A 15,725-nucleotide genomic window follows, 5' to 3' on the forward strand; every position below is an offset into this window, starting at 1 on the left:
GGTGAAGAACACAGGCACAACGACAGTCTTTGTCTTTTTCCCGCCGAGTGTGGTGCATTGTCCTCCTGCGCTTCTGTTCTATGACTATTGAGAAGCTGGCCATGCTAACAGTGGGACATTTAGCTTCAGCTAAAGCAGCAGGTAAAAATACACATTTAATGAGAATAAAGAAAGACAACTTTTTTTTGGAAATTTAGAGACTGCTAAAACAATCTTATCCAGTTTTGAGCTTGCTCATGTAGGTTAGCCTGCTTTATTTAATTTTGTGTGAGCTGCAGTACACAACACTAAAAAGTTAATATAACATTAGGTTGGTGGCATGAGGAACTCCAACCTAAGTTTAATATTTATTATTTTTTTAAGTGGGAAGGGGAGCATGTTTTTTTTCCTTTAATACAACGTCTTCCAGGGTCTTTTTCATAGGAAAACCGTGTAACGTCTGTGTTAGGTTGGTCAAAAGAGCAATTAGTTGAATTATTCTTGAAAAGATGGGTTGTGTGTTTTTTTTCTTTTATTTACTTATGTAAATATATTTTTCAAGGGTTAAATAAATGCAACATTAAATTAACAATTGTCTCTCTGTCTTTTCCCGCCCAGTGTGGTGCATTGCTGTCCTCCTGCCCTTGCTGGCTGCGCTGACAGTGTGATGTAGCCTCAGTGTTTGTGTTTTAAAGGCTTTTTCCACCAAGATGTCTGTTGAGAGAGAGATGACCTTACCCATCACACCAAGGGTAATAGCGCTTGGTAAGTAAATAGTTTCAATCCTCTTGTAATATTTTTGTAAAAAATCTATGTAATTATTGTGGTATTTGTACCCACAACAACTTACTTAACAGGGGTTTGTCTGTTTTATATTGTATAAAAATAGAATACACACAGTTTGCTGCTGTTTCTCTTATTATTTATTATACACAATGACCAACAGGAAAAAACAGCCTAACATTTCAGCACAGGCCAAAATGCCAAAACATTAGGCAGTTTTTTCCTGTAATTGATCATAATTTTCATTACATAATAAATAATAAGAGAAATAGCAGCAAACTGTGTGGATTCTATTTTTTTACAGTGTGAGGCCTGCTATCCAGCATTCTTGTGGAAACCTTATTTGTAAGGGTGAGCACATTGTCTTATTGGACTCTTGTCTGTTTTTAGGGAATAATTTCATGTCTGCAAGCCGCTGGATGATCAGTTTGGAGGGCAAGGTATTTTATGAGCCTGAGCAGATGCATGACTTTGCCAGCACCCTTGCTGTCTTCTTTGCGTCATACTACGTTTTCAACCTTGAGTATCAGGAGTCAGCGTCCATCACACAGGAGATGATACAGAGGTAAATACTTTACACCATTAAAGCTTACACCATTTAAGAATGAAATATATGTGATAGCTTGACTACAGTTGCAGAAACATATAGGTGATTGCTGTAATGTATGTTTTAATTTTGAAATTAAAGCAGCCTTTTTTCCGTTAAAAGGTTCTTTGTGAGGATCAATCCAGACATGGGAACAAAATGCCCTGCAAAACTTGGTACAAGCTGCAAGACAGGTCGTGTCGTAAAGAGGAAGGTTACAAGCATCAGCCCTCGGATCACCACCTTCCTCCAGCGGCTCTCTGAGTTTGAATGGAGGACTTCCAACTAGGTAAGAATACAGAGATGATAATATCTTTTACATAGCTGATAATTATATACATACTGTACACACATCCATACAACAGTATGAATGATCTCAGACAGATGTGAACAAGTGAATAACCTGAGCAAACATGAATATTGATGATGTGTCTTTGACAGGTGGTGATAAAGACTACGCTGAACCCGACCATCCTGGTAACGGAAATCTAAATCCCATGTCACATTCTATTTCCTGGGACCCACTGATAATTATTACATTTTGTAAATGATTTTTGTTTTACAATTGTAATAGTTTATTTAATGTTCATGCTGGTGGGTTTGTCCTGTTTTTAGTGGAATGAAAAACTGTTTTCCTTAAAAAAATCAGACACGGAAAGGTGAAGGACTGTGTAGTTTTCATGTACGCTTCTATTTATTTTGGTTATTGACATTGTTTTTATTCAGTTGAAAAATGTTTTTCTTGTTAACAAAATATCAACAATAAATGTTGGTTTAATTCACTATTCTGAGACTACTTTATTGAATTATATTGTTTTTTGTAAATGTTCTTATATTGAATATGAATGTTAATATTATTTTATATGCTGTAAAACACAATTACAGTCTAAACAAATTATACTGTACACAATTACAGTGTTATACCATAAACCACATTTGCAGTACAGTGATACTATAAAACTTAATCACGGTAAGTCTTTCTAACTGTAAACCACGTTTACAGTAAAGCTGTTATACTGTAATATATGTTTACAGTAAAGTGGTTGAACTGTAAAACATCACAACAGTAAAGATACTGTAGATTAGTAATTACAGTATTGTAAAAATACAATAAAATGTCTAACAGTGTACACTGTTAGACAGTGTACACTGTTAGACAGTGTACACTGTTAGACATTTTATTGTATTTTTACAGCAACTTACTGGCAACACTATTGCCAGTAAGTTACTGTAATTACTAATCTACAGTATCTTTACTGTTGTGATGTTTTACAGTTCAACCACTTTACTGTAAACATATATTACAGTATAACAGCTTTACTGTAAACGTGGTTTACAGTTAGAAAGACTTACCGTGATTAAGTTTTATAGTATCACTGTACTGCAAATGTGGTTTATGGTATAACACTGTAATTGTGTACAGTATAATTTGTTTAGACTGTAATTGTGTTTTACAGCATATAAAATAATATTAACATTCATATTCAATATAAGAACATTTACAAAAAACAATATAATTCAATAAAGTAGTCTCAGAATAGTGAATTAAACCAACATTTATTGTTGATATTTTTTTAACAAGAAAAACATTTTTCAACTGAATAAAAACAATGTCAATAACCAAAATAAATAGAAGCGTACATGAAAACTACACAGTCCTTCACCTTTCCGTGTCTGATTTTTTTAAGGAAAACAGTTTTTCATTCCACTAAAAACAGGACAAACCCACCAGCATGAACATTAAATAAACTATTACAATTGTAAAACAAAAATCATTTACAAAATGTAATAATTATCAGTGGGTCCCAGGAAATAGAATGTGACATGGGATTTAGATTTCCGTTACCAGGATGGTCGGGTTCAGCGTAGTCTTTATCACCACCTGTCAAAGACACATCATCAATATTCATGTTTGCTCAGGTTATTCACTTGTTCACATCTGTCTGAGATCATTCATACTGTTGTATGGATGTGTGTACAGTATGTATATAATTATCAGCTATGTAAAAGATATTATCATCTCTGTATTCTTACCTAGTTGGAAGTCCTCCATTCAAACTCAGAGAGCCGCTGGAGGAAGGTGGTGATCCGAGGGCTGATGCTTGTAACCTTCCTCTTTACGACACGACCTGTCTTGCAGCTTGTACCAAGTTTTGCAGGGCATTTTGTTCCCATGTCTGGATTGATCCTCACAAAGAACCTTTTAACGGAAAAAAGGCTGCTTTAATTTCAAAATTAAAACATACATTACAGCAATCACCTATATGTTTCTGCAACTGTAGTCAAGCTATCACATATATTTCATTCTTAAATGGTGTAAGCTTTAATGGTGTAAAGTATTTACCTCTGTATCATCTCCTGTGTGATGGACGCTGACTCCTGATACTCAAGGTTGAAAACGTAGTATGACGCAAAGAAGACAGCAAGGGTGCTGGCAAAGTCATGCATCTGCTCAGGCTCATAAAATACCTTGCCCTCCAAACTGATCATCCAGCGGCTTGCAGACATGAAATTATTCCCTAAAAACAGACAAGAGTCCAATAAGACAATGTGCTCACCCTTACAAATAAGGTTTCCACAAGAATGCTGGATAGCAGGCCTCACACTGTAAAAAAATAGAATCCACACAGTTTGCTGCTATTTCTCTTATTATTTATTATGTAATGAAAATTATGATCAATTACAGGAAAAAACTGCCTAATGTTTTGGCATTTTGGCCTGTGCTGAAATGTTAGGCTGTTTTTTCCTGTTGGTCATTGTGTATAATAAATAATAAGAGAAACAGCAGCAAACTGTGTGTATTCTATTTTTATACAATATAAAACAGACAAACCCCTGTTAAGTAAGTTGTTGTGGGTACAAATACCACAATAATTACATAGATTTTTTACAAAAATATTACAAGAGGATTGAAACTATTTACTTACCAAGCGCTATTACCCTTGGTGTGATGGGTAAGGTCATCTCTCTCTCAACAGACATCTTGGTGGAAAAAGCCTTTAAAACACAAACACTGAGGCTACATCACACTGTCAGCGCAGCCAGCAAGGGCAGGAGGACAGCAATGCACCACACTGGGCGGGAAAAGACAGAGAGACAATTGTTAATTTAATGTTGCATTTATTTAACCCTTGAAAAATATATTTACATAAGTAAATAAAAGAAAAAAAACACACAACCCATCTTTTCAAGAATAATTCAACTAATTGCTCTTTTGACCAACCTAACACAGACGTTACACGGTTTTCCTATGAAAAAGACCCTGGAAGACGTTGTATTAAAGGAAAAAAAACATGCTCCCCTTCCCACTTAAAAAAATAATAAATATTAAACTTAGGTTGGAGTTCCTCATGCCACCAACCTAATGTTATATTAACTTTTTAGTGTTGTGTACTGCAGCTCACACAAAATTAAATAAAGCAGGCTAACCTACATGAGCAAGCTCAAAACTGGATAAGATTGTTTTAGCAGTCTCTAAATTTCCAAAAAAAAGTTGTCTTTCTTTATTCTCATTAAATGTGTATTTTTACCTGCTGCTTTAGCTGAAGCTAAATGTCCCACTGTTAGCATGGCCAGCTTCTCAATAGTCATAGAACAGAAGCGCAGGAGGACAATGCACCACACTCGGCGGGAAAAAGACAAAGACTGTCGTTGTGCCTGTGTTCTTCGCCCCTCCCCGTGGAAAATATATATCTAAATATATATTTAAATAAGAAAAGAAAAAAACACACACAACCTATTTTTTCCAGAATAATTCAGCTAATGTGCTATTTCGACCAAGCTAACACCGATTTTAAGCCCCCCCTCCCCCCCACACACAAAAAATATATATGCTCTTAAGAATTAATAAACGAGTATGTTAGGTAGGAGAGTCCTTTGCATTACCTTATGACGTCCTGTTTGCAGTTTCCACACAGAGGTCCAACAATAACGAGGTGCAAAATCTTTTGTCCTCTCGAGCATATCGTAATGAAGAGTTAACAAAGTTGGACTGTCTTTCCTCTCCTGTCAATCACTGGATCACAGGTCATGTCAGTCAGGATATGGAGTGGTGGTTGGTAGAGGTAGGTGGGTGGGCGGGGCCAGCATGCATTCAGTGTGTGTTTCACTAAGTTGGGTTGACTAGTTCCCAGAAGAGTTCTGTACATGTTGCACGTTCAGTAAATGAGCAATTCAGTTACTGCTCGACTGAGAAGCCTCCGCCAAATTATTACAATATTCTCCACTGACTGAAGTTCGCCTTTGGCAACGCAGTGGCAAGCACACATTTGCAGCAGCTGTGCATGTGCATACAACTGCATGCAGCAGATTAGATGATCAGAATTCTTGAACCTTACACACAGGCAAGTCCCCTAAAAAGTCAAAACCATAATACTTTCACTGGTATCATACTGACAAATGGCATAGGTTGGAGGAAAATCTGGAAATGGTTGGCAGTGAAAGAGTTAAAATGTAATGCACTATTGCAACCAACCACTGAAAGAGTAAAAATACACAAACAGTATGATGAACCATTCAAATCACATAATACAGTAGCACTACTGCTAATGTGTTAACGGTAGGTATAACTACTACCGCAATTTTAAAAAATACAGTAAGTAAATGTAAATAACCTTAATATACCCATAATGCAAAGCAAATTACAGTAATTAACTGTAGAAATGTTTTCAGGTAAGTTACTGGGCATTTTGTGGTATTTTACTGTGAAAAATACAGCAAAGGTTAACAGTGTAGACTCAATTACTGATTAGACAATCAAGAGTGTTTATGCAGAGAACAGCCTAGTATTTTTTTTTTCAAGCAGCTGTTTAAGCAAGCTCAAGTCTAATCTTGAGCTACTTAGATTTTACACTTTTTATTTCTCTATTTACCTTTTTTGTTATCTCTAGTTTACAGATGTCAGATGTAGGGACGTGAAAGATTGCACATAAAACAAAACAATGTTTTATATTTTATTTTAATATAGAGTGTATATAAAAGCTTAATCAGGGCCTTCCAGCCTTTATCTCTCTTAAAATTTACAGAAAAGCATTTCCCACTGCTACTTCAGTTGTTCAAGGGCAAAACTAAATTTGAAAAGTTTAAAATATTTGGTATATGTGAGAAAACAATAAATTTTGATTTTTTTACTGGCTTTGATCATCTCATGATCCTTCAGAGGGAGGCTGACCCTTCAGAGGGAGCTGTGAACCACTAGTCCACTTTCCTTAACCCTGACACACTGTTTGTGCCCAATTTGACACATTTTGAGAATTGACAACAGTATAAATTACCTAAAATGTTACTTTTCAGTCAGAAATTTGATTACTTTTCCTAAAGTGACCCAAAATGTACAAAACGAAAAACATATTGAACCTGTTACAGATGAAATAGACCTTATATCTATTCAGATGGACTTTAGACCCACCATTGTGAGTCAAATGAAGGAAAATGGTAGTTTTATTTTTTTTTTCTTTTTTTTTTTTTCTAAATGACATCAGAAACAGCAGTATGCGACATTACGTGATGGCAGAGCTTCAGTTCATCCTTTGTCATTTTTTTTTTTTTTTAATAAATAGGACAGGGGGAATGAATGAGAGAGAGAGGGGGAGAGAAAGAAAGAAAACCAAAGGGGAGAAGAGACGGTGAGAAGGGGGGGGAAGAGAGAGAAAAAAAAAAAAACTCCTGGGTCACCTGTATGGAGAAAAAACAAACAAACAAACAAACAAACAAAAACAAACAGAGGAGACAGCAAACAACAAAGAGCAACATAATAATAGAGAAAACAAAGCACCATCACAATAAACTAGCTAGTCATAGATATCAGTATTTACTAAGTAATAAACGATATTGTGCAGCACGCAAGATAGACAGCGCACAGTGTGCTTTGAGGCAGCAGCCAAGAAAGCTTTAGTCCGCGTCTGTGAATACCCATGTGTGCATACCTGTGTGGATCAGCATGCTTGCATTCCAAAGGTTTCTCCATGTAATGATCTGCTAGGGAGTGTGGGGGGGCCACAGCCCCGTCCTCCAGGGTGTGAAGCGGGTATGGAGGAGATCAAAACTCCAGACATCCAGAGGCCCCCAGAACACAAGAGACCATGGAAGACCAACAGAGGGGCAGCCGCGCCACTGTCCCAGTAAGAGCTGAGGAGAGTCCCAGATGAGGGCTCGCCCAGCAGCCGCGGAGCAGAAGTCAGGGGGAGTTGCAGTGACGCGCCCGTGAGCTCCGCCGGCCCCCAGCTGCGCCTGAGTGACCGAGCCCTAGGCCGAGAGGCCGGGGGCACCCCACCTCCAAAGGGGCCCGAGCGAGCCCCAGGCCCCAGGCCCCGACAAGCGGCCGCCAAGGAGTGAGCCGGTGTGCACCCGGACGCCCACCCCCAGACACAAAGAACCACCAACACACCGACACCTGAGGGAGTCCGCCACCGGCAGGGGAAGTGGTGGTGGGTGGAGATAGGCCTCCAAACCTTGGAGGGCCTGAGGTGTCCCCAGAGAGGTGGCGTCTGATACCCAACCTGACATATAGACACAGACATACAGGCACACACAGACACAAACATCCATTCCCACCCTCATGCTCTCATATGCACTCACTCCACACTCAACCAACGTGGAGACAGACATAAAGAGACGCTGTACACACAATCACACTCCCCAAGCGTACTCTACAAACCGGGTCTAGGTACCCTTGCCCCTGGAGGGGGGAATTGCACCCAGACCCAGGTGGTGTTACCCTTTTCCCTGCGGTGGGGAGAGGCAGACCACCCCGACTCCGCAGCAGCAGGGAGGCCCCACACCCCAGACCGCAGTCGGACGGCCAACTCCTCCTACTAGCCCTCCCGCTCCAGCAGGCCGCAGAGAATGGGGGTGGGAGAAGACTCCAAACCTCCCTCCACCCGCTCATTGTAGTGTTGATGCATATGTGTTCTAAGGTGCAATTAAAACCCAGGAGGGCATGGAGCTACCTGCCAAGGAGCAGCAGGTAAGCGCATAGTCCCTCCTGCTAACCCTCAATGACTAAGTGTATTTAAAATTGAGAGGTGGGCAACGACGTCAGGGGTGAGGTATACACCCTGATGGTGATTTGGACTCCGTGATTGTGCCCACCCCCAAGATCCTATATGTATGTGTAATGAGAGTGTGAATAATGTGAATGTCTAAGTTGTGGGATAAAATTGAGGCAGAGGCAGCCAGAAGGGGACGGGGGGGGGGGGGGGGGGGGGGGGGTAGCCTCCTCTGCACCCTGGTGACATACCCCCACTCCAAGGCCCTGCATGTGTGGGTGGTTGTGGAGGAGCGGGAAGAGGGAGGCAGCTGGAGATGGGGAGGGAAGGAAGGGAGGGGCAGGTAACCCCTCCCTGGGGCCAGCTCCCCCGCTGACCCCAGTAGGCACTCCCACCCTCCGCGACCCGCCAGGGAAGGGGGGCCCAGGCCCATCAGACCGGGGCCCAGTGCAGTAGCGCCCCCCGGCTCCACAGAGCCCTGGACAGTCCACCCAACCCCACCACAGAGAAAACTGCACCCACCCCACCAACCACACATCTTCCAGACTACATAAGACGGTAAACGCCCAGGCTGAGATCTTCCTCCACCTCTCCTGTATCTCCCCCTCCTGCAGAGAGTTCCTGAGAGAAGAAAGCTCCTGCAAGATGTGACCATCCCCCCCACCAGTTGAAGAGCCCCCCAGGCGGCTCGATGCACCGGCGGCACCCTGCTCCAGGGTGGTAGTTTTAGGGAAATCCTGAAACTGTCAAAATATAAAAGGCATGTCTGTGTGTATTCCTATGGGGCAGTGGTGATAGAGTTAATATGGGACCTTCATATTGTCACAAGAGCTGTCTGTCTTTCCACCACATTTGCTCAGGTTCCTGCAGAAACAAGCACTTGCTGGTCTTTGGAACAGTGAAACAGTGAAGTACAGGAATGATCATATATGGGGCACAGAAGGAAGTCAGATTCAGAAGGTGTCTTGACAGAGACACGAGATCTGCACCTTGACCAAAGACCTATGATCTATGATAGACACGTGATATTGTTTGATATTACAAGTTTTTCCTTAAAAGCAAGTATCCTCCCTGCTCACTGGAACATTTTTTAAGACTTAATCATCCATTTATAAATGTCAGGCTATTTATGCATTTTGAGTTTAAAAATATAGCATAGAATTTAATGCATTCTTGCATTAAATTCTTCTTTGTATAGATTATACATGGAGTTAACTTTGTACAATGTATACAGTTAGGTCCATATGTTTTTGAACAAAGACACCATTTTTGCACACCACCACAGTGAGTTTTATATAAAGAAGGAATAAAATATTAAAATGAAATAAAAAAAATTAAAAAAATGTGCTTGTAAGAATGGCTTCGGGCTTTAATTCAAGGAGTTTTACAAAAACATTGCTTTAACTGTTTAGGAATTAGATTAAACAGAGCTGCCATTCTCAGAGGCTTGAAATTTTCTAATATGATATAATCATATTTTACATCACTCACAGAGGTATTCATCTGCTAAATTAATATTTAACTTTTAAATCTTTGGAATTCAATCTCAATGCTTCTTCCACAAGGTGTTTTTAACAAATTGATTACAATTACAGACTTTGTGTAGTTTCAGCAATGCCACCCTAGAGGGCAGTAATCATTTCTTCCATCGCTAAATCGTTCTACAACTAAAACTGAATGCAAAAAACCCTTCATTAAAAAAAAAAAAAAGCTAAAATATAATAAAATGAAATAAAATAAGCATGTGTCTTGTACACTGCTCTAAACAGCTAAATTTAACAATTTCAAAACTCATGACACTATTTCCAGGACTGGATTTAATTAGAATAAAGCTTAACACCTTGTAATAACAGGGTGTGGTCTGATGCTGGGCAGCCCTGTTGGATTAGCTCCAAGTCCCACAGCACTCGTCTCCTAATTACAAGCTGGTAAGCACAGTGCAAGCCTGTATGACTACTCATCCATGCTCCTGTGGGTATGCTACCATCCCTGACAAACAACACACAGTCTCACTCGTTGCTCCCTCACAACAGTTCTGTGGCAGTGGCAGCAACCTGCAGCAGGGCTTTGTTCCTGCTGCCTGTGTCCTTGCTCAGGCTGCTCTGTCCCATCTGCCTGTCACTGTTTGCCCCGGTTTCAGCAAAGAGGCTGCAGAGAGCTGCACTGCATCGCTGGATCAAAGCAAGACTAATGACTAAAGCAGAGCTGTAGCTACAGCACCAAGGCCCCAAGTGCTCCTGTTCACAATGCATTGCTGTAGTTAAAGCACAAGTGGACTAAAGATAGAAGAGCACAAGGCAGCAGCTTGCAAAACCACTCAGGTGTAGATGTGTCTGGTGAGAAGATAACACAAGATATCATAAGAACTCAAGAATAAAAGAGTACTTCATAGATATATAGGAAATTTCAACGGCACATTTTATGGATCTAAACGAAAAAACCTCAAATAAATAAATAAAAAAACCTTTATTTAACTGCATACAAAACAAGCTGCTTTTATTAGTACATTTTTTTCCTAGTATGGATTTTTACATTTGGATGTCAAGACCAGAGATCCACAGAAAGTTCACTGAATGATTGAAGGATTTCTTTAAAATTCTTTCTTTCTCTTCACCTTTCTGTGTCTCTGCTCACATTCTCCTCCTTCTCCTATCTCTTCCACCAACAAAAAGCTATTAATAGAACACCCTGCTCTCTCTTTTAAACTGCAGGGAGCATATTCCGTGCACTTAAAGGGAGGCAGAAACTGAAGATACCAGGAGGCATCTGAAAATGTCCTCTACACTGCCCGTGGCTACAAAGATGCCGGCTGTCCTAAGAATAACAACAAAGAAGCTTTTGATCGATTTACGGCATTTTGTATCAGCACAGATGCTCTTCAGCTAAAATTAGCACCTCAAATCATTTTCAGACTAAATACCTTGTTAACATTGTGACGTGTGGGGAAAAAAAGGGTGGATAAACAGTTAAAAAACACCTCTGCTTGTACTGTGTTCATGCCAAAGTCAATAAAACACATGATTTTATGACCAAAAAGGGGCAGAAATGACACACAATAAACACACACAACACAATTTCAAATGAGTTATTATTGGCTTCATTATTGATATTACTTTTTCATGGTTATGATCATTTGGAAGGATTATATGCCTTTTTTAAAATTCTGCATGTTTTTCTTGTCCATAGATTGTCCTTTTTGTTGTAAAGTGATAGATAGATAGATTATTATCTATTATCTATTATCTATAGATAGATAGATTATTGCAGATAATACTATGTTTTAAATTCAGACTTCACATACAGTATATAGTACATGGTTTTTACTCCATCATCCATTGGTTACTATTTACATTATTCTGTCATAGTTCATTTCATAGAAAGAAAATCCATTATCCACTGTATCAACATTGATGGATGTTTTCAGGCCTCTATGAAATGGGGAGGACAAGGGAAGAGGGGGGGTGAAGTGAACAACTGTACAAATTTCAGTGGATGCCACACTATCAGGCTCTGGGGTCAAAAGAAAAAAAAAGTCTTAAACACACACATGCATTAAGATTGCATATTGACTGTATTGTTTCCTGTATGTATGAGCCTTGTCACACAGAGCTGACATCGCGGTTCAAACAAACCCCAAAGATCAGAGAGCTCATATTCACATTCAGCTAACATGTGAGTGTTTGACATACAGCAGCAGAATATTGCAAAAGTGTTTCATTTTTGCTTTGAGGTTTCTTTCAAATGCTTTGTCAGCTCTTGGGATCGACATGGAATTTATGCCCGATAAAACAGAAAAAATGTACTGAACCTTCTTTCCCCCCCAAACTACCAGCTAATAACAAATCTCTGCATAGATTTCTCAGTGTATTCACTGTTGGGCACCCTTCTCATGGAGTGGATTTGCTGGTGGGTCCCTCAGCAGGTGAGAGATGAAACTCTTAGAGGCTGTGGTGCTCCCCATAAAACAACACAACTTCATGTATAATTGACTTTGTTTAGACTGAAAATTTAAAAAAACAAACAAACATTGTGCAGATTAAATCTGTAGGTTTACAGATAAGCATGATTCTACTTGTCTTTGTGCTTTAAGCAGAAATAATTGCTGATATACAACTACAACATTGTGAACTCCAGTAAATGAGTTGCTACAGTGAAGTTGGCTGAGGTACAATAGCATGCCTACTGTCAAACAAATAGTTAAATGCTAACGTGTAACATTTATGTTAAATTTCTGTCCAACAAAATGGTAAAAACAAAGAAATGACAATAGGATTTGACGCATTGGCATGCATAGACATATTTTTTGGTCAGACTGTGAGTGTTTTCTCTTTTCCCCACATACAAAGATATGCAAATGGCTGTTGCATAAATGCAGCTATACAACCAGGCTAATACACTGACATTCAGCAGTTCTCCTTCTCTCTCCCTCTCAGACTCACAGAGACACACTCACACACACACATGCACACAACTCAAACACCCAAACCAATACTCAACTATTGATCAATAAGCTCTTGGTTAAATTGTGGAGCTCCAAAGAGGTTAATTCTTTCTTTCTTTGCGTTTTTTTAAGAGATAGCGTGTATGCTTTTCACACCACCACCTCTACCATATGATCTTGAGAATGTTGCTAATCAGCTGGTTTTTGTTTTCGGTCCTACTTTGAGTTATGACCTTTTCAGGATCTCAGTCCACCTTCAAGCTACTCTTAAAAAAGCAACACATGCAGTTTACTTACTAAAATTCCCTAAAAATGTTTTGAAGATACAGAAAAACAGATTTGGACAAAGAGAGGATGTCAGAAGCCTCGGGTCAGGCAGTTGGACGAGCACATATTGGCAGCGATGTTGTTAAATCACTTTGCTCCTGCAGTTTGAAACTGCAGTGAGCAGAATGAAACCCTTAGAACAGGGCTGCCCAATCCCGGTCCTCGAGAGCTACCATCCTGCAGCTTTTAGATGCATCCCTACTCCAACACAACTGAATCAAATGAATGGCTTGTTATCAGGCCTTTGCCAAACACGATGGCATGCTGAAGAGGTAATCAAACCATTTGATTCAGCTGTGTTGGAGTAGGGATGCATCTAAAAGCTGCAGGACGGTAGCTCTCGAGGACTGGGATTGGGCACCCCTGCCTTAGAATAAAGATGTACATCCTGACATGACAGAATTCATCAAGACAGTTCTTGCTACAGACCTCCTCCTAATCCATCACCTTTCTAATTACAGAAGACATCCGTGAAAAGATGTAGAAAGGCAAGAGACTTGGATATGAAGTCCGAGGACCCTTGGGTTAGACAGTATCTGCTACACTACTGCTAATTATCACTTCCCATATTGATGTTACTGCCTTTGACTGTTACCTTGGCAGTGTTGAGCAAACAGTGGAAAATCTTACCTGAAAACAAGAATCAGAACCTAATTCACATTTGATGGTAACTTTTAAAGACAGATTGTGCTTCTGGCATCAGAGTGTTTTCAGTGGACAGCCAGACTCTATTTAGATTCTGGCCAATTTAATGTCAATAAAGGCTTTCTGAGAAAAGATTCTGGTTAGGGATGACACAGTTCAGTACCACACTGCGTCTTTCAACAACTACTTCACAAAAGGCAGTTTTGTATAAAGTGAAGCAAACGTCTAGTGTCTAAATCCAGGACGTGTATCAGGTTTGCTGAGAACTCACCAGCAAAGAAAATGGCTAGTGGAAGTGTGTCTTTGGCACTCCAGACAGGCTCCGACACAGGTGAACAACAGTGTTCATAATTATCATTTAAAAAAAAAAAAACATGGCAATGATCTGCACATTGTGGAAAGACTCTTGCTTTCTCTTAAAAGTTTGATATTTTAGGGTTTTTTTTAATTCTCATAAAAGTATATGAGCATTATATATATGTGTGTGTTTTGTCTGTATACATTTACTGTTTTATACATAAGAAATAAATATGTCTATTGTAATAATTATACTCTTTTTGTCTTAGAGGCTTCTTCTTTGAGCTTAAACACATGCTAGGAATGTTTCTGAGGTCATGCAACACTAGGAGAGTAGCGTAAACCCAGATACAAGGCAGTTTGGGGGAAGCATTTTTCTATACACTAGTCCTTAAAAGTTAGTATTTTGATCGTGAGGACGTGATCATGTGACAAACCTGTGAGAAAAAACACCACTGCAAGTCTATCACATCTGCAATTGCGATAAATGTCCAAAACTAGGGTGTGAGTTAACGCTCAAAATCACAGCTCGTAGCTCAGTTTACAGCGACCTGGCAAAAGTTAATTGGTAATGACTTCTACGTGGAATGTTAATATTGACAAGGATACCATATCCTGTTACATGTAGGATTTGGCTTTATGATTATTTCTTAAGAAATCCTCTGACATAGAGTTTTAGGTTCTTGTAACAGCTACCTGCAGGCATCCTTTTAAAAGTGTGGATTTGTACAGAAGGCAGTGTGCAAACAAATATACAGTGGTGTGATGAAGCAAGTGGCAGTCGAGAAACAAGTGGAAATTTCTCAGTCAGATAAAAATGTCATGCAATTATCTACTGACTACGTTTACTAATAACAGCACCTACCTACTGGCTATCAGATAAGTCACAGTTAGTCTACCCATCTATATATGAATAAGTACTTTATGTGTGAAACTGTGGAAAACAAACAAAACAAGAAGAAACATTCAAGTTGTCCTCAAAGCTCTGCAGTAAGACCAGTTTGGGTGAATGGAGGGAGAAAGCTTGCATTGCAATACGTACAGTACATGTAAGACCAAAGCAGTGAAAATTCAAGGCCATTCTCAGTCATACATCAGATACTGATGTCTACTGGGAACAAAGGTGTCAAACCATGAGCTTAGTGCTGATGGCTGTCATTCATCCTTGAAATTATGTGGTGTACTTAACCACCAACCTCGTCACAAGTCACCCACAGGCCGTGCCAGCGCTGGACTGGGCTTGCTTTATGCTCGCACGTCCTTTTTATCTCTAAATAGTGTAGCATAGGACAGTTTTGTTTCACTGGCTCCAGGAAGCAGCATATGTAGCGCACAAGTAGGGCTCTTCAGAAGCGCATGGCAGAGCAGTGTGCCTTGGGAAATGAGGGATCAAGGGACAGGGGACTTAAGCGGGACTTGTGTGACTTTTTTTTTTTTTTTCATTTTGAAAGCGATTCTTTTCTCACTGTGTTTTCTCCACTTTCTTTTTGTGCACTACTACTGTGAGCGGGAAATTTGTAGGTCTTATCATTTACTTTTCAAAACAGTCACACAGAAAAAAGCCAACTCCATGCAGAAATGCTAAATTTTCAATTTCCACTCATTAATGAGGAGTTTTAAGGACAAGCTGTGACGAGTGAAGACAGGATGGGCGTAGAAGAAGTGAATGGTATTTGCAATA

At 39.7% G+C, this 15,725-nt stretch overlaps 1 protein-coding gene across 1 annotated transcript in view; it reads left to right on the top strand.

Annotated features, from left to right (window-relative positions):
• LOC146670440 (N-acetyltransferase 8-like) overlaps window positions 1–15,725 on the top strand; it is an 850,360-nt gene that overhangs the window by 46,783 nt on the left and 787,852 nt on the right. The window lies entirely within an intron of this gene.

The sequence above is a fragment of the Rhamphochromis longiceps genome, linkage group LG5, assembly GCF_057381845.1.
Source record: "Rhamphochromis longiceps isolate RC_006_pf linkage group LG5, R_longiceps_female_GT1.1, whole genome shotgun sequence".
NCBI lineage: Eukaryota > Metazoa > Chordata > Actinopteri > Cichliformes > Cichlidae > Rhamphochromis > Rhamphochromis longiceps.